Raw genomic sequence first — 27,146 nt, forward strand, 5'->3', positions numbered from 1 at the left:
CAAAGTAGTGCCCTATACCCCATAGGACTCTGGTCAAAGTAGTGCCCTATACCCCATAGGACTCTGGTCAAAGTAGTGCCCTATACCCCATAGGACTCTGGTCAAAGTAGTGCCCTATAGCGCCCTATTCCCCATAGGACTCTGGTCAAAGTAGTGCCCTATACCCCATAGGACTCTGGTCAAAGTAGTGCCCTATACCCCATAGGACTCTGGTCAAAGTAGTGCCCTATAGCGCCCTATACCCCATAGGACTCTGGTCAAAGTAGTGCCCTATAGTGCCCTATTCCCCATAGGACTCTGGTCAAAGTAGTGCCCTATACCCCATAGGACTCTGGTCAAAGTAGTGCCCTATACACCATAGGACTCTGGTCAAAGTAGTGCCCTATACCCCATAGGACTCTGGTCAAAGTAGTGCCCTATACCCCATAGGACTCTGGTCAAAGTAGTGCCCTATACCCCATAGGACTCTGGTCAAAGTAGTGCCCTATACCCCATAGGACTCTGGTCAAAGTAGTGCCCTATACCCCATAGGACTCTGGTCAAAGTAGTGCCCTATATTCCCCATAGGACTCTGGTCAAAGTAGTGCCCTATACCCCATAGGACTCTGGCAAAGTAGTGCCCTATACCCCATAGGACTCTGGTCAAAGTAGTGCCCTATACCCCATAGGACTCTGGTCAAAGTAGTGCCCTATACCCCATAGGACTCTGGTCAAAGTAGTGCCCTATACCCCATAGGACTCTGGTCAAAGTAGTGCCCTATACCCCCCATAGGACTCTGGTCAAAGTAGTGCCCTATACCCCATAGGACTCTGGTCAAAGTAGTGCCCTATACCCCATAGGACTCTGGTCAAAGTAGTGCCCTATACCCCTATTCCCCATAGGACTCTGGTCAAAGTAGTGCCCTATACCCCCCATAGGACTCTGGTCAAAGTAGTGCCCTATACCCCATAGGACTCTGGTCAAAGTAGTGCCCTATACCCCATAGGACTCTGGTCAAAGTAGTGCCCTATACCCCATAGGACTCTGGTCAAAGTAGTGCCCTATACCCCATAGGACTCTGGTCAAAGTAGTGCCCTATACCCCATAGGACTCTGGTCAAAGTAGTGCCCTATACCCCCCCATAGGACTCTGGTCAAAGTAGTGCCCTATACCCCATAGGACTCTGGTCAAAGTAGTGCCCTATACCCCATAGGACTCTGGTCAAAGTAGTGCCCTATACCCCATAGGACTCTGGTCAAAGTAGTGCCCTATACCCCATAGGACTCTGGTCAAAGTAGTGCCCTATACCCCATAGGACTCTGGTCAAAGTAGTGCCCTATACCCCATAGGACTCTGGTCAAAGTAGTGCCCTATACCCCATAGGACTCTGGTCAAAGTAGTGCCCTATACCCCTATTCCCCATAGGACTCTGGTCAAAGTAGTGCCCTATACCCCATAGGACTCTGGTCAAAGTAGTGCCCTATACCCCATAGGACTCTGGTCAAAGTAGTGCCCTATACCCCATAGGACTCTGGTCAAAGTAGTGCCCTATACCCCATAGGACTCTGGTCAAAGTAGTGCCCTATACCCCATAGGACTCTGGTCAAAGTAGTGCCCTATAGCGCCCTATTCCCCATAGGACTCTGGTCAAAGTAGTGCCCTATACCCCATAGGACTCTGGTCAAAGTAGTGCCCTATACCCCATAGGACTCTGGTCAAAGTAGTGCCCTATACCCCATAGGACTCTGGTCAAAGTAGTGCCCTATACCCCATAGGACTCTGGTCAAAGTAGTGCCCTATACCCCATAGGACTCTGGTCAAAGTAGTGCCCTATAGCGCCCTATACCCCATAGGACTCTGGTCAAAGTAGTGCCCTATAGCGCCCTATACCCCATAGGACTCTGGTCAAAGTAGTGCCCTATACCCCATTCCCCATAGGACTCTGGTCAAAGTAGTGCCCTATACCCCATAGGACTCTGGTCAAAGTAGTGCCCTATACCCCATAGGACTCTGGTCAAAGTAGTGCCCTATGGACTCTGGTCAAAGTAGTGCCCTATACCCCATAGGACTCTGGTCAAAGTAGTGCCCTATACCCCATAGGACTCTGGTCAAAGTAGTGCCCTATACCCCATAGGACTCTGGTCAAAGTAGTGCCCTATACCCCATAGGACTCTGGTCAAAGTAGTGCCCTATAGCGCCCTATTCCCCATAGGACTCTGGTCAAAGTAGTGCCCTATACCCCATAGGACTCTGGTCAAAGTAGTGCCCTATACCCCATAGGACTCTGGTCAAAGTAGTGCCCTATACCCCATAGGACTCTGGTCAAAGTAGTGCCCTATACCCCATAGGACTCTGGTCAAAGTAGTGCCCTATACCCCATAGGACTCTGGTCAAAGTAGTGCCCTATACCCCATAGGACTCTGGTCAAAGTAGTGCCCTATACCCCATAGGACTCTGGTCAAAGTAGTGCCCTATACCCCATAGGACTCTGGTCAAAGTAGTGCCCTATACCCCATAGGACTCTGGTCAAAGTAGTGCCCTATACCCCATAGGACTCTGGTCAAAGTAGTGCCCTATACCCCATAGGACTCTGGTCAAAGTAGTGCCCTATACCCCCCCATAGGACTCTGGTCAAAGTAGTGCCCTATACCCCATAGGACTCTGGTCAAAGTAGTGCCCTATACCCCATAGGACTCTGGTCAAAGTAGTGCCCTATACCCCATAGGACTCTGGTCAAAGTAGTGCCCTATACCCCATAGGACTCTGGTCAAAGTAGTGCCCTATACCCCATAGGACTCTGGTCAAAGTAGTGCCCTATACCCCCCATAGGACTCTGGTCAAAGTAGTGCCCTATACCCCATAGGACTCTGGTCAAAGTAGTGCCCTATACCCCATAGGACTCTGGTCAAAGTAGTGCCCTATACCCCCCATAGGACTCTGGTCAAAGTAGTGCCCTATACCCCATAGGACTCTGGTCAAAGTAGTGCCCTATACCCCATAGGACTCTGGTCAAAGTAGTGCCCTATACCCCCCATAGGACTCTGGTCAAAGTAGTGCCCTATACCCCATAGGACTCTGGTCAAAGTAGTGCCCTATACCCCATAGGACTCTGGTCAAAGTAGTGCCCTATACCCCATAGGACTCTGGTCAAAGTAGTGCCCTATACCCCATAGGACTCTGGTCAAAGTAGTGCCCTATACCCCATAGGACTCTGGTCAAAGTAGTGCCCTATAGGGCCCTATTCCCCATAGGACTCTGGTCAAAGTAGTGCCCTATACCCCATTCCCCAGGACTCTGGTCAAAGTAGTGCCCTATACCCCATAGGACTCTGGTCAAAGTAGTGCCCTATACCCCATAGGACTCTGGTCAAAGTAGTGCCCTATACCCCATAGGACTCTGGTCAAAGTAGTGCCCTATACCCCATAGGACTCTGGTCAAAGTAGTGCCCTATACCCCATAGGACTCTGGTCAAAGTAGTGCCCTATACCCCATAGGACTCTGGTCAAAGTAGTGCCCTATACCCCATAGGACTCTGGTCAAAGTAGTGCCCTATATTCCCCATAGGACTCTGGTCAAAGTAGTGCCCTATACCCCATAGGACTCTGGTCAAAGTAGTGCCTATACCCCATAGGACTCTGGTCAAAGTAGTGCCCTATACCCCATAGGACTCTGGTCAAAGTAGTGCCCTATACCCCATAGGACTCTGGTCAAAGTAGTGCCCTATAGCACCCTATTCCCCATAGGACTCTGGTCAAAGTAGTGCCCTATACCCCATAGGACTCTGGTCAAAGTAGTGCCCTATACCCCATAGGACTCTGGTCAAAGTAGTGCCCTATACCCCATAGGACTCTGGTCAAAGTAGTGCCCTATACCCCATAGGACTCTGGTCAAAGTAGTGCCCTATACCCCATAGGACTCTGGTCAAAGTAGTGCCCTATACCCCATAGGACTCTGGTCAAAGTAGTGCCCTATACCCCATAGGACTCTGGTCAAAGTAGTGCCCTATAGCCCCTATTCCCCCCATAGGACTCTGGTCAAAGTAGTGCCCTATACCCCATAGGACTCTGGTCAAAGTAGTGCCCCATATAAAGTAGTGCCCTATTCCCCATAGGACTCTGGTCAAAGTAGTGCACTATAGCACCCTATTCCCCATAGGACTCTGGTCAAAGTAGTGCCCTATACCCCATAGGACTCTGGTCAAAGTAGTGCCCTATACCCCATAGGACTCTGGTCAAAGTAGTGCCCTATACCCCATAGGACTCTGGTCAAAGTAGTGCCCTATACCCCATAGGACTCTGGTCAAAGTAGTGCCCTATACCCCATAGGACTCTGGTCAAAGTAGTGCCCTATACCCCATAGGACTCTGGTCAAAGTAGTGCCCTATACCCCATAGGACTCTGGTCAAAGTAGTGCCCTATACCCCATAGGACTCTGGTCAAAGTAGTGCCCTATAGCCCTATTCCCCATAGGACTCTGGTCAAAGTAGTGCCCTATACCCCATAGGACTCTGGTCAAAGTAGTGCCCTATACCCCATAGGACTCTGGTCAAAGTAGTGCCCTATACCCCATAGGACTCTGGTCAAATAGTGCCCTATACCCCATAGGACTCTGGTCAAAGTATGCCCTATAGCCCCTATTCCCCATAGGACTCTGGTCAAAGTAGTGCCCTATACCCCATAGGGACTCTGGTCAAAGTAGTGCCCTATACCCCATAGGACTCTGGTCAAAGTAGTGCCCTATACCCCATAGGACTCTGGTCAAAGTAGTGCCCTATACCCCATAGGACTCTGGTCAAAGTAGTGCCCTATACCCCATAGGACTCTGGTCAAAGTAGTGCCCTATGCCATAGGACTCTGGTCAAAGTAGTGCCCTATACCCCATAGGACTCTGGTCAAAGTAGTGCCCTATACCCCCCATAGGACTCTGGTCAAAGTAGTGCCCTATACCCCATAGGACTCTGGTCAAAGTAGTGCCCTATACCCCATAGGACTCTGGTCAAAGTAGTGCCCTATACCCCATAGGACTCTGGTCAAAGTAGTGCCCTATACCCCATAGGACTCTGGTCAAAGTAGTGCCCCATACCCCATAGGACTCTGGTCAAAGTAGTGCCCTATAGCCCCTATACCCCATAGGACTCTGGTCAAAGTAGTGCCCTATAGCCCCCCCATAGGACTCTGGTCAAAGTAGTGCCCTATACCCCCCCATAGGACTCTGGTCAAAGTAGTGCCCTATACCCCATAGGACTCTGGTCAAAGTAGTGCCCTATACCCCATAGGACTCTGGTCAAAGTAGTGCCCTATACCCCCCATAGGACTCTGGTCAAAGTAGTGCCCTATACCCCATAGGACTCTGGTCAAAGTAGTGCCCTATACCCCATAGGACTCTGGTCAAAGTAGTGCCCTATACCCTATTCCCCATAGGACTCTGGTCAAAGTAGTGCCCTATACCCCATAGGACTCTGGTCAAAGTAGTGCCCTATACCCCATAGGACTCTGGTCAAAGTAGTGCCCTATACCCCATAGGACTCTGGTCAAAGTAGTGCCCTATACCCCATAGGACTCTGGTCAAAGTAGTGCCCTATACCCCATAGGACTCTGGTCAAAGTAGTGCCCTATACCCCTATAGGACTCTGGTCAAAGTAGTGCCCTATACCCCCCATAGGACTCTGGTCAAAGTAGTGCCCTATACCCCATAGGACTCTGGTCAAAGTAGTGCCCTATACCCCATAGGACTCTGGTCAAAGTAGTGCCCTATACCCCATAGGACTCTGGTCAAAGTAGTGCCCTATACCCCATAGGACTCTGGTCAAAGTAGTGCCCTATACCCCATAGGACTCTGGTCAAAGTAGTGCCCTATACCCCATAGGACTCTGGTCAAAGTAGTGCCCTATACCCCATAGGACTCTGGTCAAAGTAGTGCCCTATACCCCCTATTCCCCATAGGACTCTGGTCAAAGTAGTGCCCTATACCCCCCCATAGGACTCTGGTCAAAGTAGTGCCCTATACCCCATAGGACTCTGGTCAAAGTAGTGCCCTATACCCCATAGGACTCTGGTCAAAGTAGTGCCCTATACCCCATAGGACTCTGGTCAAAGTAGTGCCCTATACCCCATAGGACTCTGGTCAAAGTAGTGCCCTATACCCCATAGGACTCTGGTCAAAGTAGTGCACTATACCCCATAGGACTCTGGTCAAAGTAGTGCCCTATATATAGGACTCTGGTCAAAGTAGTGCCCTATACCCCATAGGACTCTGGTCAAAGTAGTGCCCTATACCCCCCATAGGACTCTGGTCAAAGTAGTGCCCTATACCCCATAGGACTCTGGTCAAAGTAGTGCCCTATACCCCATAGGACTCTGGTCAAAGTAGTGCCCTATACCCCATAGGACTCTGGTCAAAGTAGTGCCCTATACCCCATAGGACTCTGGTCAAAGTAGTGCCCTATACCCCATAGGACTCTGGTCAAAGTAGTGCCCTATACCCCATAGGACTCTGGTCAAAGTAGTGCCCTATAGCCCTGGTCAATGCCCCATACCCCATAGGACTCTGGTCAAAGTAGTGCCCTATAGCCCCCATAGGACTCTGGTCAAAGTAGTGCCCTATACCCCCCATAGGACTCTGGTCAAAGTAGTGCCCTATACCCCATAGGACTCTGGTCAAAGTAGTGCCCTATACCCCATAGGACTCTGGTCAAAGTAGTGCCCTATACCCCATAGGACTCTGGTCAAAGTAGTGCCCTATACCCCTATTCCCCATAGGACTCTGGTCAAAGTAGTGCCCTATACCCCCTATTCCCCAGGACTCTGGTCAAAGTAGTGCCCTATACCCCATAGGACTCTGGTCAAAGTAGTGCCCTATACCCCATAGGACTCTGGTCAAAGTAGTGCCCTATACCCCATAGGACTCTGGTCAAAGTAGTGCCCTATAGTGCCCTATTCCCCATAGGACTCTGGTCAAAGTAGTGCCCTATACCCCATAGGACTCTGGTCAAAGTAGTGCCCTATACCCCATAGGACTCTGGTCAAAGTAGTGCCCTATAGCCCCTATTCCCCCATAGGACTCTGGTCAAAGTAGTGCCCTATACCCCATAGGACTCTGGTCAAAGTAGTGCCCTATACCCCATAGGACTCTGGTCAAAGTAGTGCCCTATACCCCCCTATAGGACTCTGGTCAAAGTAGTGCCCTATACCCCATAGGACTCTGGTCAAAGTAGTGCCCTATACCCCATAGGACTCTGGTCAAAGTAGTGCCCTATACCCCATAGGACTCTGGTCAAAGTAGTGCCCTATACCCCATAGGACTCTGGTCAAAGTAGTGCCCTATACCCCCCCATAGGACTCTGGTCAAAGTAGTGCCCTATTCCCCATAGGACTCTGGTCAAAGTAGTGCCCTATACCCCATAGGACTCTGGTCAAAGTAGTGCCCTATACCCCATAGGACTCTGGTCAAAGTAGTGCCCTATAGCCCCTATACCCCATAGGACTCTGGTCAAAGTAGTGCCCTATACCCCCCATAGGACTCTGGTCAAAGTAGTGCCCTATACCCCATAGGACTCTGGTCAAAGTAGTGCCCTATACCCCATAGGACTCTGGTCAAAGTAGTGCCCTATACCCCCCCATAGGACTCTGGTCAAAGTAGTGCCCTATACCCCATAGGACTCTGGTCAAAGTAGTGCCCTATACCCCATAGGACTCTGGTCAAAGTAGTGCCCTATACCCCATAGGACTCTGGTCAAAGTAGTGCCCTATACCCCATAGGACTCTGGTCAAAGTAGTGCCCCTATTCCCCATAGGACTCTGGTCAAAGTAGTGCCCTATACCCCTATATAGGACTCTGGTCAAAGTAGTGCCCTATACCCCATAGGACTCTGGTCAAAGTAGTGCCCTATACCCCATAGGACTCTGGTCAAAGTAGTGCCCTATACCCCATAGGACTCTGGTCAAAGTAGTGCCCTATACCCCATAGGACTCTGGTCAAAGTAGTGCCCTATACCCCATAGGACTCTGGTCAAAGTAGTGCCCTATACCCCCCCATAGGACTCTGGTCAAAGTAGTGCCCTATACCCCATAGGACTCTGGTCAAAGTAGTGCCCTATACCCCATAGGACTCTGGTCAAAGTAGTGCCCTATACCCCATAGGACTCTGGTCAAAGTAGTGCCCTATACCCCATAGGACTCTGGTCAAAGTAGTGCCCTATACCCCATAGGACTCTGGTCAAAGTAGTGCCCTATACCCCATAGGACTCTGGTCAAAGTAGTGCCCTATACCCCATAGGACTCTGGTCAAAGTAGTGCCCTATACCCCATAGGACTCTGGTCAAAGTATGCCCTATACCCCATAGGACTCTGGTCAAAGTAGTGCCCTATAGCCCCTATACCCCATAGGACTCTGGTCAAAGTAGTGCCCTATACCCCCCCATAGGACTCTGGTCAAAGTAGTGCCCTATTCCCCATAGGACTCTGGTCAAAGTAGTGCCCTATACCCCATAGGACTCTGGTCAAAGTAGTGCCCTATACCCCATAGGACTCTGGTCAAAGTAGTGCCCTATAGTGCCCTATTCCCCATAGGACTCTGGTCAAAGTAGTGCCCTATACCCCATAGGACTCTGGTCAAAGTAGTGCCCTATACCCCATAGGACTCTGGTCAAAGTAGTGCCCTATACCCCATAGGACTCTGGTCAAAGTAGTGCCCTATACCCCATAGGACTCTGGTCAAAGTAGTGCCCTATACCCCATAGGACTCTGGTCAAAGTAGTGCCCTATACCCCATAGGACTCTGGTCAAAGTAGTGCCCTATACCCCCCCATAGGACTCTGGTCAAAGTAGTGCCCTATACCCCATAGGACTCTGGTCAAAGTAGTGCCCTATACCCCATAGGACTCTGGTCAAAGTAGTGCCCTATGCCCTATACCCATAGGACTCTGGTCAAAGTAGTGCCCTATACCCCATAGGACTCTGGTCAAAGTAGTGCCCTATACCCCATAGGACTCTGGTCAAAGTAGTGCCCTATACCCCATATAGGACTCTGGTCAAAGTAGTGCCCTATAGCCCCTATTCCCCATAGGACTCTGGTCAAAGTAGTGCCCTATACCCCATAGGACTCTGGTCAAAGTAGTGCCCTATACCCCATAGGACTCTGGTCAAAGTAGTGCCCTATACCCCATAGGACTCTGGTCAAAGTAGTGCCCTATACCCCATAGGACTCTGGTCAAAGTAGTGCCCTATACCCCATAGGACTCTGGTCAAAGTAGTGCCCTATACCCCATAGGACTCTGGTCAAAGTAGTGCCCTATACCCTATTCCCCATAGGACTCTGGTCAAAGTAGTGCCCTATACCCCCCCATAGGACTCTGGTCAAAGTAGTGCCCTATATTCCCCATAGGACTCTGGTCAAAGTAGTGCCCTATACCCCATAGGACTCTGGTCAAAGTAGTGCCCTATACCCCATAGGACTCTGGTCAAAGTAGTGCCCTATACCCCATAGGACTCTGGTCAAAGTAGTGCCCTATACCCCATAGGACTCTGGTCAAAAGTAGTGCAAAGTAGTGCCCCTATTCCCCATAGGACTCTGGTCAAAGTAGTGCCCTATACCCCATAGGACTCTGGTCAAAGTAGTGCCCTATACCCCATAGGACTCTGGTCAAAGTAGTGCCCTATACCCCATAGGACTCTGGTCAAAGTAGTGCCCTATACCCCATAGGACTCTGGTCAAAGTAGTGCCCTATACCCCATAGGACTCTGGTCAAAGTAGTGCCCTATACCCCATAGGACTCTGGTCAAAGTAGTGCCCTATACCCCATAGGACTCTGGTCAAAGTAGTGCCCTATACCCCATAGGACTCTGGTCAAAGTAGTGCCCTATACCCCATAGGACTCTGGTCAAAGTAGTGCCCTATAGCCCCTATTCCCCATAGGACTCTGGTCAAAGTAGTGCCCTATACCCCATAGGACTCTGGTCAAAGTAGTGCCCTATACCCCCTATAGGACTCTGGTCAAAGTAGTGCCCTATACCCCATAGGACTCTGGTCAAAGTAGTGCCCTATACCCCATAGGACTCTGGTCAAAGTAGTGCCCTATACCCCATAGGACTCTGGTCAAAGTAGTGCCCTATACCCCATAGGACTCTGGTCAAAGTAGTGCCCTATACCCCATAGGACTCTGGTCAAAGTAGTGCCCTATAGTGCCCCCTATACCCCATAGGACTCTGGTCAAAGTAGTGCCCTATAGCCCTATACCCCATAGGACTCTGGTCAAAGTAGTGCCCTATACCCCCCCATAGGACTCTGGTCAAAGTAGTGCCCTATACCCCATAGGACTCTGGTCAAAGTAGTGCCCTATACCCCATAGGACTCTGGTCAAAGTAGTGCCCTATAGTGCCCTATACCCCATAGGACTCTGGTCAAAGTAGTGCCCTATGGCACCCCCCATAGGACTCTGGTCAAAGTAGTGCCCTATAGCCCCTATTCCCCATAGGACTCTGGTCAAAGTAGTGCCCTATACCCCATAGGACTCTGGTCAAAGTAGTGCCCTATACCCCATAGGACTCTGGTCAAAGTAGTGCCCTATACCCCATAGGACTCTGGTCAAAGTAGTGCCCTATACCCCTATTCCCCATAGGACTCTGGTCAAAGTAGTGCCCTATACCCCATAGGACTCTGGTCAAAGTAGTGCCCTATACCCCATAGGACTCTGGTCAAAGTAGTGCCCTATAGCCCCCCCATAGGACTCTGGTCAAAGTAGTGCCCTATACCCCATAGGACTCTGGTCAAAGTAGTGCCCTATACCCCATAGGACTCTGGTCAAAGTAGTGCCCTATACCCCATAGGACTCTGGTCAAAGTAGTGCCCTATACCCCATAGGACTCTGGTCAAAGTAGTGCCCTATACCCCATAGGACTCTGGTCAAAGTAGTGCCCTATACCCCATAGGACTCTGGTCAAAGTAGTGCCCTATAGCACCCTATTCCCCATAGGACTCTGGTCAAAGTAGTGCCCTATAGCACCCTATACCCCATAGGACTCTGGTCAAAGTAGTGCCCTATACCCCATAGGACTCTGGTCAAAGTAGTGCCCTATACCCCATAGGACTCTGGTCAAAGTAGTGCCCTATACCCCCCCATAGGACTCTGGTCAAAGTAGTGCCCTATAGCCCCTATACCCCATAGGACTCTGGTCAAAGTAGTGCCCTATACCCCATAGGACTCTGGTCAAAGTAGTGCCCTATACCCCATAGGACTCTGGTCAAAGTAGTGCCCTATACCCCATAGGACTCTGGTCAAAGTAGTGCCCTATACCCCATAGGACTCTGGTCAAAGTAGTGCCCTATACCCCATAGGACTCTGGTCAAAGTAGTGCCCTATACCCCATAGGACTCTGGTCAAAGTAGTGCCCTATAGCGCCCTATTCCCCATAGGACTCTGGTCAAAGTAGTGCCCTATACCCCATAGGACTCTGGTCAAAGTAGTGCCCTATAGCGCCCTATTCCCCATAGGACTCTGGTCAAAGTAGTGCCCTATACCCCATAGGACTCTGGTCAAAGTAGTGCCCTATACCCCATAGGACTCTGGTCAAAGTAGTGCCCTATACCCCATAGGACTCTGGTCAAAGTAGTGCCCTATACCCCATAGGACTCTGGTCAAAGTAGTGCCCTATACCCCATAGGACTCTGGTCAAAGTAGTGCCCTATAGCGCCCTATTCCCCATAGGACTCTGGTCAAAGTAGTGCCCTATACCCCATAGGACTCTGGTCAAAGTAGTGCCCTATACCCCATAGGACTCTGGTCAAAGTAGTGCCCTATACCCCATAGGACTCTGGTCAAAGTAGTGCCCTATACCCCATAGGACTCTGGTCAAAGTAGTGCCCTATCCCCCATAGGACTCTGGTCAAAGTAGTGCCCTATACCCCATAGGACTCTGGTCAAAGTAGTGCCCTATACCCCATAGGACTCTGGTCAAAGTAGTGCCCTATACCCCATAGGACTCTGGTCAAAGTAGTGCCCTATACCCCATAGGACTCTGGTCAAAGTAGTGCCCTATACCCCATAGGACTCTGGTCAAAGTAGTGCCCTATACCCCATAGGACTCTGGTCAAAGTAGTGCCCTATACCCCATAGGACTCTGGTCAAAGTAGTGCCCTATACCCCATAGGACTCTGGTCAAAGTAGTGCCCTATACCCCATAGGACTCTGGTCAAAGTAGTGCCCTATACCCCCCCATAGGACTCTGGTCAAAGTAGTGCCCTATAGCCCCCATAGGACTCTGGTCAAAGTAGTGCCCTATACCCCCCCATAGGACTCTGGTCAAAGTAGTGCCCTATACCCCATAGGACTCTGGTCAAAGTAGTGCCCTATACCCCATAGGACTCTGGTCAAAGTAGTGCCCTATACCCCATAGGACTCTGGTCAAAGTAGTGCCCTATACCCCATAGGACTCTGGTCAAAGTAGTGCCCTATAGTGCCCTATACCCCATAGGACTCTGGTCAAAGTAGTGCCCTATAGCGCCCTATTCCCCATAGGACTCTGGTCAAAGTAGTGCCCTATACCCCATAGGACTCTGGTCAAAGTAGTGCCCTATACCCCATAGGACTCTGGTCAAAGTAGTGCCCTATACCCCATAGGACTCTGGTCAAAGTAGTGCCCTATACCCCATAGGACTCTGGTCAAAGTAGTGCCCTATACCCCATAGGACTCTGGTCAAAGTAGTGCCCTATACCCCATAGGACTCTGGTCAAAGTAGTGCCCTATACCCCATAGGACTCTGGTCAAAGTAGTGCCCTATACCCCATAGGACTCTGGTCAAAGTAGTGCCCTATAAAGTAGTGCCCTATAGGACTCTGGTCAAAGTAGTGCCCTATACCCCATAGGACTCTGGTCAAAGTAGTGCCCTATACCCCATAGGACTCTGGTCAAAGTAGTGCCCTATACCCCATAGGACTCTGGTCAAAGTAGTGCCCTATAGCCCTATTCCCCATAGGACTCTGGTCAAAGTAGTGCCCTATACCCCATAGGACTCTGGTCAAAGTAGTGCCCTATACCCCATAGGACTCTGGTCAAAGTAGTGCCCTATACCCCCCCATAGGACTCTGGTCAAAGTAGTGCCCTATACCCCATAGGACTCTGGTCAAAGTAGTGCCCTATACCCCATAGGACTCTGGTCAAAGTAGTGCCCTATACCCCATAGGACTCTGGTCAAAGTAGTGCCCTATACCCCATAGGACTCTGGTCAAAGTAGTGCCCTATACCCTATTCCCCATAGGACTCTGGTCAAAGTAGTGCCCTATAGCCCTATACCCCATAGGACTCTGGTCAAAGTAGTGCCCTATACCCCATAGGACTCTGGTCAAAGTAGTGCCCTATACCCCATAGGACTCTGGTCAAAGTAGTGCCCTATACCCCATAGGACTCTGGTCAAAGTAGTGCCCTATACCCCATAGGACTCTGGTCAAAGTAGTGCCCTATACCCCATAGGACTCTGGTCAAAGTAGTGCCCTATACCCCATAGGACTCTGGTCAAAGTAGTGCCCTATACCCCATAGGACTCTGGTCAAAGTAGTGCCCTATACCCCATAGGACTCTGGTCAAAGTAGTGCCCTATACCCCATAGGACTCTGGTCAAAGTAGTGCCCTATACCCCATAGGACTCTGGTCAAAGTAGTGCCCTATACCCCATAGGACTCTGGTCAAAGTAGTGCCCTATACCCCATAGGACTCTGGTCAAAGTAGTGCCCTATACCCCATAGGACTCTGGTCAAAGTAGTGCCCTATACCCCCATAGGACTCTGGTCAAAGTAGTGCCCTATACCCCATAGGACTCTGGTCAAAGTAGTGCCCTATACCCCATAGGACTCTGGTCAAAGTAGTGCCCTATACCCCATAGCCCTATAGCCCCTATAGGACTCTGGTCAAAGTAGTGCCCTATACCCCCCATAGGACTCTGGTCAAAGTAGTGCCCTATACCCCATAGGACTCTGGTCAAAGTAGTGCCCTATACCCCATAGGACTCTGGTCAAAGTAGTGCCCTATACCCCATAGGACTCTGGTCAAAGTAGTGCCCTATACCCCATAGGACTCTGGTCAAAGTAGTGCCCTATACCCCCCTATAGGACTCTGGTCAAAGTAGTGCCCTATACCCCATAGGACTCTGGCAAAGTAGTGCCCTATACCCCATAGGACTCTGGTCAAAGTAGTGCCCTATACCCCATAGGACTCTGGTCAAAGTAGTGCCCTATACCCCATAGGACTCTGGTCAAAGTAGTGCCCTATACCCCATAGGACTCTGGTCAAAGTAGTGCCCTATACCCCATAGGACTCTGGTCAAAGTAGTGCACTATAGCACCCTATTCCCCATAGGACTCTGGTCAAAGTAGTGCCCTATAGCTATACCCCATAGGACTCTGGTCAAAGTAGTGCCTATACCCCATAGGACTCTGGTCAAAGTAGTGCCCTATACCCCATAGGACTCTGGTCAAAGTAGTGCCCTATACCCCATAGGACTCTGGTCAAAGTAGTGCCCTATACCCCATAGGACTCTGGTCAAAGTAGTGCCCTATACCCCATAGGACTCTGGTCAAAGTAGTGCCCTATACCCCATAGGACTCTGGTCAAAGTAGTGCCCTATACCCCCCCATAGGACTCTGGTCAAAGTAGTGCCCTATACCCCATAGGACTCTGGTCAAAGTAGTGCCCTATACCCCATAGGACTCTGGTCAAAGTAGTGCCCTATACCCCATAGGACTCTGGTCAAAGTAGTGCCCTATACCCCATAGGACTCTGGTCAAAGTAGTGCCCTATAGCGCCCTATACCCCATAGGACTCTGGTCAAAGTAGTGCCCTATAGCGCCCTATACCCCATAGGACTCTGGTCAAAAGTAGTGCACTATGGCACCCTATTCCCCATAGGACTCTGGTCAAAGTAGTGCCCTATACCCCATAGGACTCTGGTCAAAGTAGTGCCCTATACCCCATAGGACTCTGGTCAAAGTAGTGCCCTATACCCCATAGGACTCTGGTCAAAGTAGTGCCCTATACCCCATAGGACTCTGGTCAAAGTAGTGCCCTATACCCCATAGGACTCTGGTCAAAGTAGTGCCCTATAGTGCCCTATTCCCCATAGGACTCTGGTCAAAGTAGTGCCCTATACCCCATAGGACTCTGGTCAAAGTAGTGCCCTATACCCCATAGGACTCTGGTCAAAGTAGTGCCCTATACCCCATAGGACTCTGGTCAAAGTAGTGCCCTATACCCCATAGGACTCTGGTCAAAGTAGTGCCCTATACCCCATAGGACTCTGGTCAAAGTAGTGCCCTATACCCCATAGGACTCTGGTCAAAGTAGTGCCCTATACCCCATAGGACTCTGGTCAAAGTAGTGCCCTATAGCCCCATATAGGACTCTGGTCAAAGTAGTGCCCTATACCCCATAGGACTCTGGTCAAAGTAGTGCCCTATACCCCATAGGACTCTGGTCAAAGTAGTGCCCTATATTCCCCATAGGACTCTGGTCAAAGTAGTGCCCTATACCCCATAGGACTCTGGTCAAAGTAGTGCCCTATACCCCATAGGACTCTGGTCAAAGTAGTGCCCTATAGCCCTATACCCCATAGGACTCTGGTCAAAGTAGTGCCCTATACCCCCCCATAGGACTCTGGTCAAAGTAGTGCCCTATACCCTATTCCCCATAGGACTCTGGTCAAAGTAGTGCCCTATAGCCCCTATTCCCCATAGGACTCTGGTCAAAGTAGTGCCCTATACCCCATAGGACTCTGGTCAAAGTAGTGCCCCCTATACCCCATAGGACTCTGGTCAAAGTAGTGCCCTATACCCCATAGGACTCTGGTCAAAGTAGTGCCCTATACCCCATAGGACTCTGGTCAAAGTAGTGCCCTATACCCCATAGGACTCTGGTCAAAGTAGTGCCCTATACCCCATAGGACTCTGGTCAAAGTAGTGCCCTATACCCCATAGGACTCTGGTCAAAGTAGTGCCCTATAGCCCCCATAGGACTCTGGTCAAAGTAGTGCCCTATACCCCTATTCCCCATAGGACTCTGGTCAAAGTAGTGCCCCCTATACCCCATAGGACTCTGGTCAAAGTAGTGCCCTATACCCCATAGGACTCTGGTCAAAGTAGTGCCCTATACCCCATAGGACTCTGGTCAAAGTAGTGCCCTATACCCCATAGGACTCTGGTCAAAGTAGTGCCCTATACCCCATAGGACTCTGGTCAAAGTAGTGCCCTATACCCCATAGGACTCTGGTCAAAGTAGTGCCCTATACCCCATAGGACTCTGGTCAAAGTAGTGCCCCTATACCCCATAGGACTCTGGTCAAAGTAGTGCCCTATACCCCATAGGACTCTGGTCAAAGTAGTGCCCTATACCCCATAGGACTCTGGTCAAAGTAGTGCCCTATACCCCATAGGACTCTGGTCAAAGTAGTGCCCTATACCCCCCCATAGGACTCTGGTCAAAGTAGTGCCCTATACCCCATAGGACTCTGGTCAAAGTAGTGCCCTATACCCCATAGGACTCTGGTCAAAGTAGTGCCCTATGCCCTATACCCCATAGGACTCTGGTCAAAGTAGTGCCCTATACCCCCCCCTATAGGACTCTGGTCAAAGTAGTGCCCTATACCCCATAGGACTCTGGTCAAAGTAGTGCCCTATACCCCATAGGACTCTAGTCAAAGTAGTCAAAGTAGTGCCCTATACCCCATAGGACTCTGGTCAAAGTAGTGCCCTATACCCCATAGGACTCTGGTCAAAGTAGTGCCCTATACCCCATAGGACTCTGGTCAAAGTAGTGCCCTATACCCCATAGGACTCTGGTCAAAGTAGTGCCCTATACCCCATAGGACTCTGGTCAAAGTAGTGCCCTATACCCCATAGGACTCTGGTCAAAGTAGTGCCCTATACCCCATAGGACTCTGGTCAAAGTAGTGCCCTATACCCCATAGGACTCTGGTCAAAGTAGTGCCCTATACCCCATAGGACCCCCTATACCCCATAGGACTCTGGTCAAAGTAGTGCCCTATACCCCATAGGACTCTGGTCAAAGTAGTGCCCTATAGCGCCCTATTCCCCATAGGACTCTGGTCAAAGTAGTGCCCTATACCCCATAGGACTCTGGTCAAAGTAGTGCCCTATACCCCATAGGACTCTGGTCAAAAGTAGTGCACTATGGCACCCTATTCCCCATAGGACTCTGGTCAAAGTAGTGCCCTATAGCGCCCTATTCCCCATAGGACTCTGGTCAAAGTAGTGCCCTATACCCCATAGGACTCTGGTCAAAGTAGTGCCCTATACCCCATAGGACTCTGGTCAAAGTAGTGCCCTATAGCACCCTATACCCCATAGGACTCTGGTCAAAGTAGTGCCCTATACCCCATAGGACTCTGGTCAAAGTAGTGCCCCATACCCCATAGGACTCTGGTCAAAGTAGTGCCCTATACCCCATAGGACTCTGGTCAAAGTAGTGCCCTATACCCCCATAGGACTCTGGTCAAAGTAGTGCCCTATACCCCATAGGACTCTGGTCAAAGTAGTGCCCTATACCCCATAGGACTCTGGTCAAAGTAGTGCCCTATACCCCATAGGACTCTGGTCAAAGTAGTGCCCTATACCCCATAGGACTCTGGTCAAAGTAGTGCCCTTATGCCCTATACCCCATAGGACTCTGGTCAAAGTAGTGCCCTATAGCCCCTATACCCCATAGGACTCTGGTCAAAGTAGTGCCCTATACCCCCCATAGGACTCTGGTCAAAGTAGTGCCCTATACCCCATAGGACTCTGGTCAAAGTAGTGCCCTATACCCCATAGGACTCTGGTCAAAGTAGTGCCCTATACCCCATAGGACTCTGGTCAAAGTAGTGCCCTATACCCCATAGGACTCTGGTCAAAGTAGTGCCCTATACCCCATAGGACTCTGGTCAAAGTAGTGCCCCCATAGGACTCTGGCAAAGTAGTGCCCTATACCCCATAGGACTCTGGTCAAAGTAGTGCCCTATACCCCATAGGACTCTGGTCAAAGTAGTGCCCTATACCCCATAGGACTCTGGTCAAAGTAGTGCCCTATAGCAAAGCCCTATACCCCATAGGACTCTGGTCAAAGTAGTGCCCTATACCCCCCATAGGACTCTGGTCAAAGTAGTGCCCTATAGCCCCTATACCCCATAGGACTCTGGTCAAAGTAGTGCCCTGCCCCTATACCCCATAGGACTCTGGTCAAAGTAGTGCCCTATAGCCCCTATCTGGTCAAAGTAGTGCCCTATACCCCATAGGACTCTGGTCAAAGTAGTGCCCTATATAGGACTCTGGTCAAAGTAGTGCCCTATACCCCATAGGACTCTGGTCAAAGTAGTGCCCTATACCCCATAGGACTCTGGTCAAAGTAGTGCCCTATACCCCATAGGACTCTGGTCAAAGTAGTGCCCTATACCCCATAGGACTCTGGTCAAAGTAGTGCCCTATACCCCATAGGACTCTGGTCATAGTGCCCCATAGGACTCTGGTCAAAGTAGTGCCCTATACCCCATAGGACTCTGGCAAAGTAGTGCCCTATACCCCATAGGACTCTGGTCAAAGTAGTGCCCTATACCCCCCCATAGGACTCTGGTCAAAGTAGTGCCCTAGGACTCTGGTCAAAGTAGTGCCCTATACCCCATAGGACTCTGGAAGTAGTGCCCTATACCCCATAGGACTCTGGTCAAAGTAGTGCCCTATACCCCATAGGACTCTGGTCAAAGTAGTGCCCTATACCCCATAGGACTCTGGTCAAAGTAGTGCCCTATACCCCATAGGACTCTGGTCAAAGTAGTGCCCTATACCCCATAGGACTCTGGTCAAAGTAGTGCCCTATACCCCATAGGACTCTGGTCAAAGTAGTGCCCTATACCCCATAGGACTCTGGTCAAAGTAGTGCCCTATACCCCATAGGACTCTGGTCAAAGTAGTGCCCTATACCCCATAGGACTCTGGTCAAAGTAGTGCCCTATACCCCATAGGACTCTGGTCAAAGTAGTGCCCTATAGCCCTATACCCCATAGGACTCTGGTCAAAGTAGTGCCCTATACCCCCCCATAGGACTCTGGTCAAAGTAGTGCCCTATGGCTATACCCCATAGGACTCTGGTCAAAGTAGTGCCCTATACCCCATAGGACTCTGGTCAAAGTAGTGCCCTATACCCCATAGGACTCTGGTCAAAGTAGTGCCCTATACCCCCCCATAGGACTCTGGTCAAAGTAGTGCCCTATACCCCTATTCCCCATAGGACTCTGGTCAAAGTAGTGCCCTATACCCCATAGGACTCTGGTCAAAGTAGTGCCCTATACCCCATAGGACTCTGGTCAAAGTAGTGCCCTATACCCCATAGGACTCTGGTCAAAGTAGTGCCCTATACCCCATAGGACTCTGGTCAAAGTAGTGCCCTATACCCCATAGGACTCTGGTCAAAGTAGTGCCCTATACCCCATAGGACTCTGGTCAAAGTAGTGCCCTATACCCCATAGGACTCTGGTCAAAGTAGTGCCCTATACCCCATAGGACTCTGGTCAAAGTAGTGCCCTATACCCCATAGGACTCTGGTCAAAGTAGTGCCCTATACCCCATAGGACTCTGGTCAAAGTAGTGCCCTATCCTATACCCCCCATAGGACTCTGGTCAAAGTAGTGCCCTATAGCGCCCTATACCCCATAGGACTCTGGTCAAAGTAGTGCCCTATACCCCCCCATAGGACTCTGGTCAAAGTAGTGCCCTATACCCCATAGGACTCTGGTCAAAGTAGTGCCCTATACCCCATAGGACTCTGGTCAAAGTAGTGCCCTATACCCCATAGGACTCTGGTCAAAGTAGTGCCCTATACCCCATAGGACTCTGGTCAAAGTAGTGCCCTATACCCCATAGGACTCTGGTCAAAGTAGTGCCCTATACCCCATAGGACTCTGGTCAAAGTAGTGCCCTATACCCCATAGGACTCTGGTCAAAGTAGTGCCCTATACCCCATAGGACTCTGGTCAAAGTAGTGCCCTATACCCCATAGGACTCTGGTCAAAGTAGTGCCCTATACCCCATAGGACTCTGGTCAAAGTAGTGCCCTACCCTACCCCATAGGACTCTGGTCAAAGTAGTGCCCTATACCCCATAGGACTCTGGTCAAAGTAGTGCCCTATACCCCATAGGACTCTGGTCAAAGTAGTGCCCTATACCCCCCATAGGACTCTGGTCAAAGTAGTGCCCTATACCCCATAGGACTCTGGTCAAAGTAGTGCCCTATACCCCATAGGACTCTGGTCAAAGTAGTGCCCTATACCCCATAGGACTCTGGTCAAAGTAGTGCCCTATACCCCATAGGACTCTGGTCAAAGTAGTGCCCTATACCCCATAGGACTCTGGTCAAAGTAGTGCCCTATACCCCATAGGACTCTGGTCAAAGTAGTGCCCTATACCCCATAGGACTCTGGTCAAAGTAGTGCCCTATACCCCATAGGACTCTGGTCAAAGTAGTGCCCTATACCCCATAGGACTCTGGTCAAAGTAGTGCCCTATACCCCCTAGGACTCTGGTCAAAGTAGTGCCCTATACCCCATAGGACTCTGGTCAAAGTAGTGCCCTATACCCCATAGGACTCTGGTCAAAGTAGTGCCCTATAGCGCCCTATTCCCCATAGGACTCTGGTCAAAGTAGTGCCCTATACCCCATAGGACTCTGGTCAAAGTAGTGCCCTATACCCCATAGGACTCTGGTCAAAGTAGTGCCCTATACCCCATAGGACTCTGGTCAAAGTAGTGCCCTATACCCCATAGGACTCTGGTCAAAGTAGTGCCCTATACCCCATAGGACTCTGGTCAAAGTAGTGCCCTATAGCGCCCTATACCCCATAGGACTCTGGTCAAAGTAGTGCCCTATAGCGCCCTATACCCCATAGGACTCTGGTCAAAGTAGTGCCCTATAGCGCCCTATTCCCCATAGGACTCTGGTCAAAGTAGTGCACTATAGCACCCTATTCCCCATAGGACTCTGGTCAAAGTAGTGCCCTATACCCCATAGGACTCTGGTCAAAGTAGTGCCCTATACCCCATAGGACTCTGGTCAAAGTAGTGCCCTATACCCCATAGGACTCTGGTCAAAGTAGTGCCCTATACCCCATAGGACTCTGGTCAAAGTAGTGCCCTATACCCCATAGGACTCTGGTCAAAGTAGTGCCCTATACCCCATAGGACTCTGGTCAAAGTAGTGCCCTATACCCCATAGGACTCTGGTCAAAGTAGTGCCCTATACCCCATAGGACTCTGGTCAAAGTAGTGCCCTATACCCCATAGGACTCTGGTCAAAGTAGTGCCCTATACCCCCCCATAGGACTCTGGTCAAAGTAGTGCCCTATACCCCATAGGACTCTGGTCAAAGTAGTGCCCTATACCCCCCCATAGGACTCTGGTCAAAGTAGTGCCCTATACCCCATAGGACTCTGGTCAAAGTAGTGCCCTATACCCCTATACCCCATAGGACTCTGGTCAAAGTAGTGCCCTATACCCCATAGGACTCTGGTCAAAGTAGTGCCCTATACCCCATAGGACTCTGGTCAAAGTAGTGCCCTATACCCCATAGGACTCTGGTCAAAGTAGTGCCCTATACCCCATAGGACTCTGGTCAAAGTAGTGCCCTATACCCCATAGGACTCTGGTCAAAGTAGTGCCCTATACCCCATAGGACTCTGGTCAAAGTAGTGCCCTATACCCCATAGGACTCTGGTCAAAGTAGTGCCCTATACCCCATAGGACTCTGGTCAAAGTAGTGCCCTATACCCCATAGGACTCTGGTCAAAGTAGTGCCCTATACCCCATAGGACTCTGGTCAAAGTAGTGCCCTATAGCGCCCTATTCCCCATAGGACTCTGGTCAAAGTAGTGCCCTATACCCCATAGGACTCTGGTCAAAGTAGTGCCCTATACCCCATAGGACTCTGGTCAAAGTAGTGCCCTATAGCGCCCTATTCCCCATAGGACTCTGGTCAAAGTAGTGCCCTATACCCCATAGGACTCTGGTCAAAGTAGTGCCCTATACCCCATAGGACTCTGGTCAAAGTAGTGCCCTATAGGACTCTGGTCCCCTATACCCCATAGGACTCTGGTCAAAGTAGTGCCCCCATAGGACCCAAAGTAGTGCCCTATACCCCATAGGACTCTGGTCAAAGTAGTGCCCTATACCCCCCCATAGGACTCTGGTCAAAGTAGTGCCCTATACCCCATAGGACTCTGGTCAAAGTAGTGCCCTATACCCCATAGGACTCTGGTCAAAGTAGTGCCCTATACCCCATAGGACTCTGGTCAAAGTAGTGCCCTATACCCCATAGGACTCTGGTCAAAGTAGTGCCCTATACCCCATAGGACTCTGGTCAAAGTAGTGCCCTATACCCCATAGGACTCTGGTCAAAGTAGTGCCCTATACCCCATAGGACTCTGGTCAAAGTAGTGCCCTATACCCCATAGGACTCTGGTCAAAGTAGTGCCCTATAGCCCTATACCCCATAGGACTCTGGTCAAAGTAGTGCCCTATACCCCCTATACCCCATAGGACTCTGGTCAAAGTAGTGCCCTATACCCCATAGGACATATTCCCCATAGGACTCTGGTCAAAGTAGTGCCCTATACCCCATAGGACTCTGGTCAAAGTAGTGCCCTATACCCCATAGGACTCTGGTCAAAGTAGTGCCCTATACCCCATAGGACTCTGGTCAAAGTAGTGCCCTATACCCCATAGGACTCTGGTCAAAGTAGTGCCCTATACCCCCCCATAGGACTCTGGTCAAAGTAGTGCCCTATACCCCATAGGACTCTGGTCAAAGTAGTGCCCTATACCCCTATAGGACTCTGGTCAAAGTAGTGCCCTATACCCCATAGGACTCTGGTCAAAGTAGTGCCCTATACCCCATAGGACTCTGGTCAAAGTAGTGCCCTATACCCCATAGGACTCTGGTCAAAGTAGTGCCCTATACCCCATAGGACTCTGGTCAAAGTAGTGCCCTATACCCCATAGGACTCTGGTCAAAGTAGTGCCCTATACCCCATAGGACTCTGGTCAAAGTAGTGCCCTATACCCCATAGGACTCTGGTCAAAGTAGTGCCCTATACCCCATATTACTCTGGTCAAAGTAGTGCCCTATAGCGCCCTATTCCCCATAGGACTCTGGTCAAAGTAGTGCCCTATAGCGCCCTATTCCCCATAGGACTCTGGTCAAAGTAGTGCCCTATACCCCATAGGACTCTGGTCAAAGTAGTGCCCTATACCCCATAGGACTCTGGTCAAAGTAGTGCCCTATACCCCATAGGACTCTGGTCAAAGTAGTGCCCTATACCCCATAGGACTCTGGTCAAAGTAGGACTAGGACTGGTCAAAGTAGTGCCCTATACCCCATAGGACTCTGGTCAAAGTAGTGCCCTATACCCTATACCCCATAGGACTCTGGTCAAAGTAGTGCCCTATACCCCATAGGACTCTGGTCAAAGTAGTGCCCTATACCCCATAGGACTCTGGTCAAAGTAGTGCCCTATACCCCATAGGACTCTGGTCAAAGTAGTGCCCTATACCCCATAGGACTCTGGTCAAAGTAGTGCCCTATAGCGCCCTATACCCCATAGGACTCTGGTCAAAGTAGTGCCCTATACCCCATAGGACTCTGGTCAAAGTAGTGCCCTATACCCCATAGGACTCTGGTCAAAGTAGTGCCCTATAGTGCCCTATACCCCATAGGACTCTGGTCAAAGTAGTGCCCTATACCCCATAGGACTCTGGTCAAAGTAGTGCCCTATACCCCATAGGACTCTGGTCAAAGTAGTGCCCTATACCCCATAGGACTCTGGTCAAAGTAGTGCCCTATACCCCATAGGACTCTGGTCAAAGTAGTGCCCTATACCCCATAGGACTCTGGTCAAAGTAGTGCCCTATACCCCATAGGACTCTGGTCAAAGTAGTGCCCTATACCCCTATAGGACTCTGGTCAAAGTAGTGCCCTTAGCCCCTATACCCCATAGGACTCTGGTCAAAGTAGTGCCCTATAGTGCCCTATTCCCCATAGGACTCTGGTCAAAGTAGTGCCCTATACCCCATAGGACTCTGGTCAAAGTAGTGCCCTATACCCCATAGGACTCTGGTCAAAGTAGTGCCCTATACCCCATAGGACTCTGGTCAAAGTAGTGCCCTATACCCCATAGGACTCTGGTCAAAGTAGTGCCCTATACCCCATAGGACTCTGGTCAAAGTAGTGCCCTATACCCCATAGGACTCTGGTCAAAGTAGTGCCCTATAGCGCCCTATACCCCATAGGACTCTGGTCAAAGTAGTGCCCTATAGCGCCCTATACCCCATAGGACTCTGGTCAAAGTAGTGCCCTATACCCCATAGGACATATTCCCCATAGGACTCTGGTCAAAGTAGTGCCCTATACCCCATAGGACTCTGGTCAAAGTAGTGCCCTATACCCCATAGGACTCTGGTCAAAGTAGTGCCCTATACCCCATAGGACTCTGGTCAAAGTAGTGCCCTATACCCCATAGGACTCTGGTCAAAGTAGTGCCCTATACCCCATAGGACTCTGGTCAAAGTAGTGCCCTATATTCCCCATAGGACTCTGGTCAAAGTAGTGCCCTATACCCCATAGGACTCTGGTCAAAGTAGTGCCCTATACCCCATAGGACTCTGGTCAAAGTAGTGCCCTATACCCCATAGGACTCTGGTCAAAGTAGTGCCCTATAGCCCCTATAGGACTCTGGTCAAAGTAGTGCCCTATACCCCATAGGACTCTGGTCAAAGTAGTGCCCTATACCCCCCCATAGGACTCTGGTCAAAGTAGTGCCCTATACCCCATAGGACTCTGGTCAAAGTAGTGCCCTATACCCCATAGGACTCTGGTCAAAGTAGTGCCCTATACCCCATAGGACTCTGGTCAAAGTAGTGCCCTATACCCCATAGGACTCTGGTCAAAGTAGTGCCCTATGCCCTATAGGACTCTGGTCCCCTATACCCCATAGGACTCTGGTCAAAGTAGTGCCCTATACTCTGCAAAGTAGTGCCCTATACCCCATAGGACTCTGGTCAAAGTAGTGCCCTATACCCCATAGGACTCTGGTCAAAGTAGTGCACTATACCCCATAGGACTCTGTTCAAAGTAGTGCCCTATATATACCCCATAGGACTCTGGTCAAAGTAGTGCCCTATACCCCATAGGACTCTGGTCAAAGTAGTGCCCTATACCCCATAGGACTCTGGTCAAAGTAGTGCCCTATACCCCCCCCCTATAGGACTCTGGTCAAAGTAGTGCCCTATAGCCCCTATACCCCATAGGACTCTGGTCAAAGTAGTGCCCTATACCCCATAGGACTCTGGTCAAAGTAGTGCCCTATACCCCATAGGACTCTGGTCAAAGTAGTGCCCTATACCCCTATAGGACTCTGGTCAAAGTAGTGCCCTATACCCCATAGGACTCTGGTCAAAGTAGTGCCCTATACCCCATAGGACTCTGGTCAAAGTAGTGCCCTATACCCCATAGGACTCTGGTCAAAGTAGTGCCCTATACCCCATAGGACTCTGGTCAAAGTAGTGCCCTATAGCGCCCTATTCCCCATAGGACTCTGGTCAAAGTAGTGCCCTATACCCCATAGGACTCTGGTCAAAGTAGTGCCCTATACCCCATAGGACTCTGGTCAAAGTAGTGCCCTATACCCCATAGGACTCTGGTCAAAGTAGTGCCCTATACCCCATAGGACTCTGGTCAAAGTAGTGCCCTATAGCCCCTATACCCCATAGGACTCTGGTCAAAGTAGTGCCCTATACCCCTATACCCCATAGGACTCTGGTCAAAGTAGTGCCCTATACCCCATAGGACTCTGGTCAAAGTAGTGCCCTATACCCCATAGGACTCTGGTCAAAGTAGTGCCCTATACCCCATAGGACTCTGGTCAAAGTAGTGCCCTATACCCCATAGGACTCTGGTCAAAGTAGTGCCCTATACCCCATAGGACTCTGGTCAAAGTAGTGCCCTATACCCCATAGGACTCTGGTCAAAGTAGTGCCCTATAGCGCCCTATACCCCATAGGACTCTGGTCAAAGTAGTGCCCTATACCCCATAGGACTCTGGTCAAAGTAGTGCCCTATACCCCATAGACTCTGGTCAAAGTAGTGCCCTATAGCTATACCCCATAGGACTCTGGTCAAAGTAGTGCCCTATACCCCATAGGACTCTGGTCAAAGTAGTGCCCTATACCCCATAGGACTCTGGTCAAAGTAGTGCCCTATACCCCTATAGGACTCTGGTCAAAGTAGTGCCCTATACCCCATAGGACTCTGGTCAAAGTAGTGCCCTATACCCCATAGGACTCTGGTCAAAGTAGTGCCCTATACCCCATAGGACTCTGGTCAAAGTAGTGCCCTATAGCCCCATACCCCATAGGACTCTGGTCAAAGTAGTGCCTATGCCCTATTCCCCATAGGACTCTGGTCAAAGTAGTGCCCTATACCCCCCCATAGGACTCTGGTCAAAGTAGTGCCCTATACCCCATAGGACTCTGGTCAAAGTAGTGCCCTATACCCCATAGGACTCTGGTCAAAGTAGTGCCCTATACCCCATAGGACTCTGGTCAAAGTAGTGCCCTATACCCCCCCATAGGACTCTGGTCAAAGTAGTGCCCTATACCCCATAGGACTCTGGTCAAAGTAGTGCCCTATACCCCATAGGACTCTGGTCAAAGTAGTGCCCTATACCCCATAGGACTCTGGTCAAAGTAGTGCACTATACCCCATAGGACTCTGTTCAAAGTAGTGCCCTATATATACCCCATAGGACTCTGGTCAAAGTAGTGCCCTATACCCCATAGGACTCTGGTCAAAGTAGTGCCCTATACCCCATAGGACTCTGGTCAAAGTAGTGCCCTATACCCCATAGGACTCTGGTCAAAGTAGTGCCCTATACCCCATAGGACTCTGGTCAAAGTAGTGCCCTATAGCGCCCTATACCCCATAGGACTCTGGTCAAAGTAGTGCACTATAGCACCCTATTCCCCATAGGACTCTGGTCAAAGTAGTGCCCTATACCCCATAGGACTCTGGTCAAAGTAGTGCCCTATACCCCATAGGACTCTGGTCAAAGTAGTGCCCTATACCCCATAGGACTCTGGTCAAAGTAGTGCC

This window comes from Oncorhynchus nerka, linkage group LG2, assembly GCF_034236695.1.
Source record: "Oncorhynchus nerka isolate Pitt River linkage group LG2, Oner_Uvic_2.0, whole genome shotgun sequence".
Taxonomy (NCBI): Eukaryota; Metazoa; Chordata; class Actinopteri; order Salmoniformes; family Salmonidae; genus Oncorhynchus; species Oncorhynchus nerka.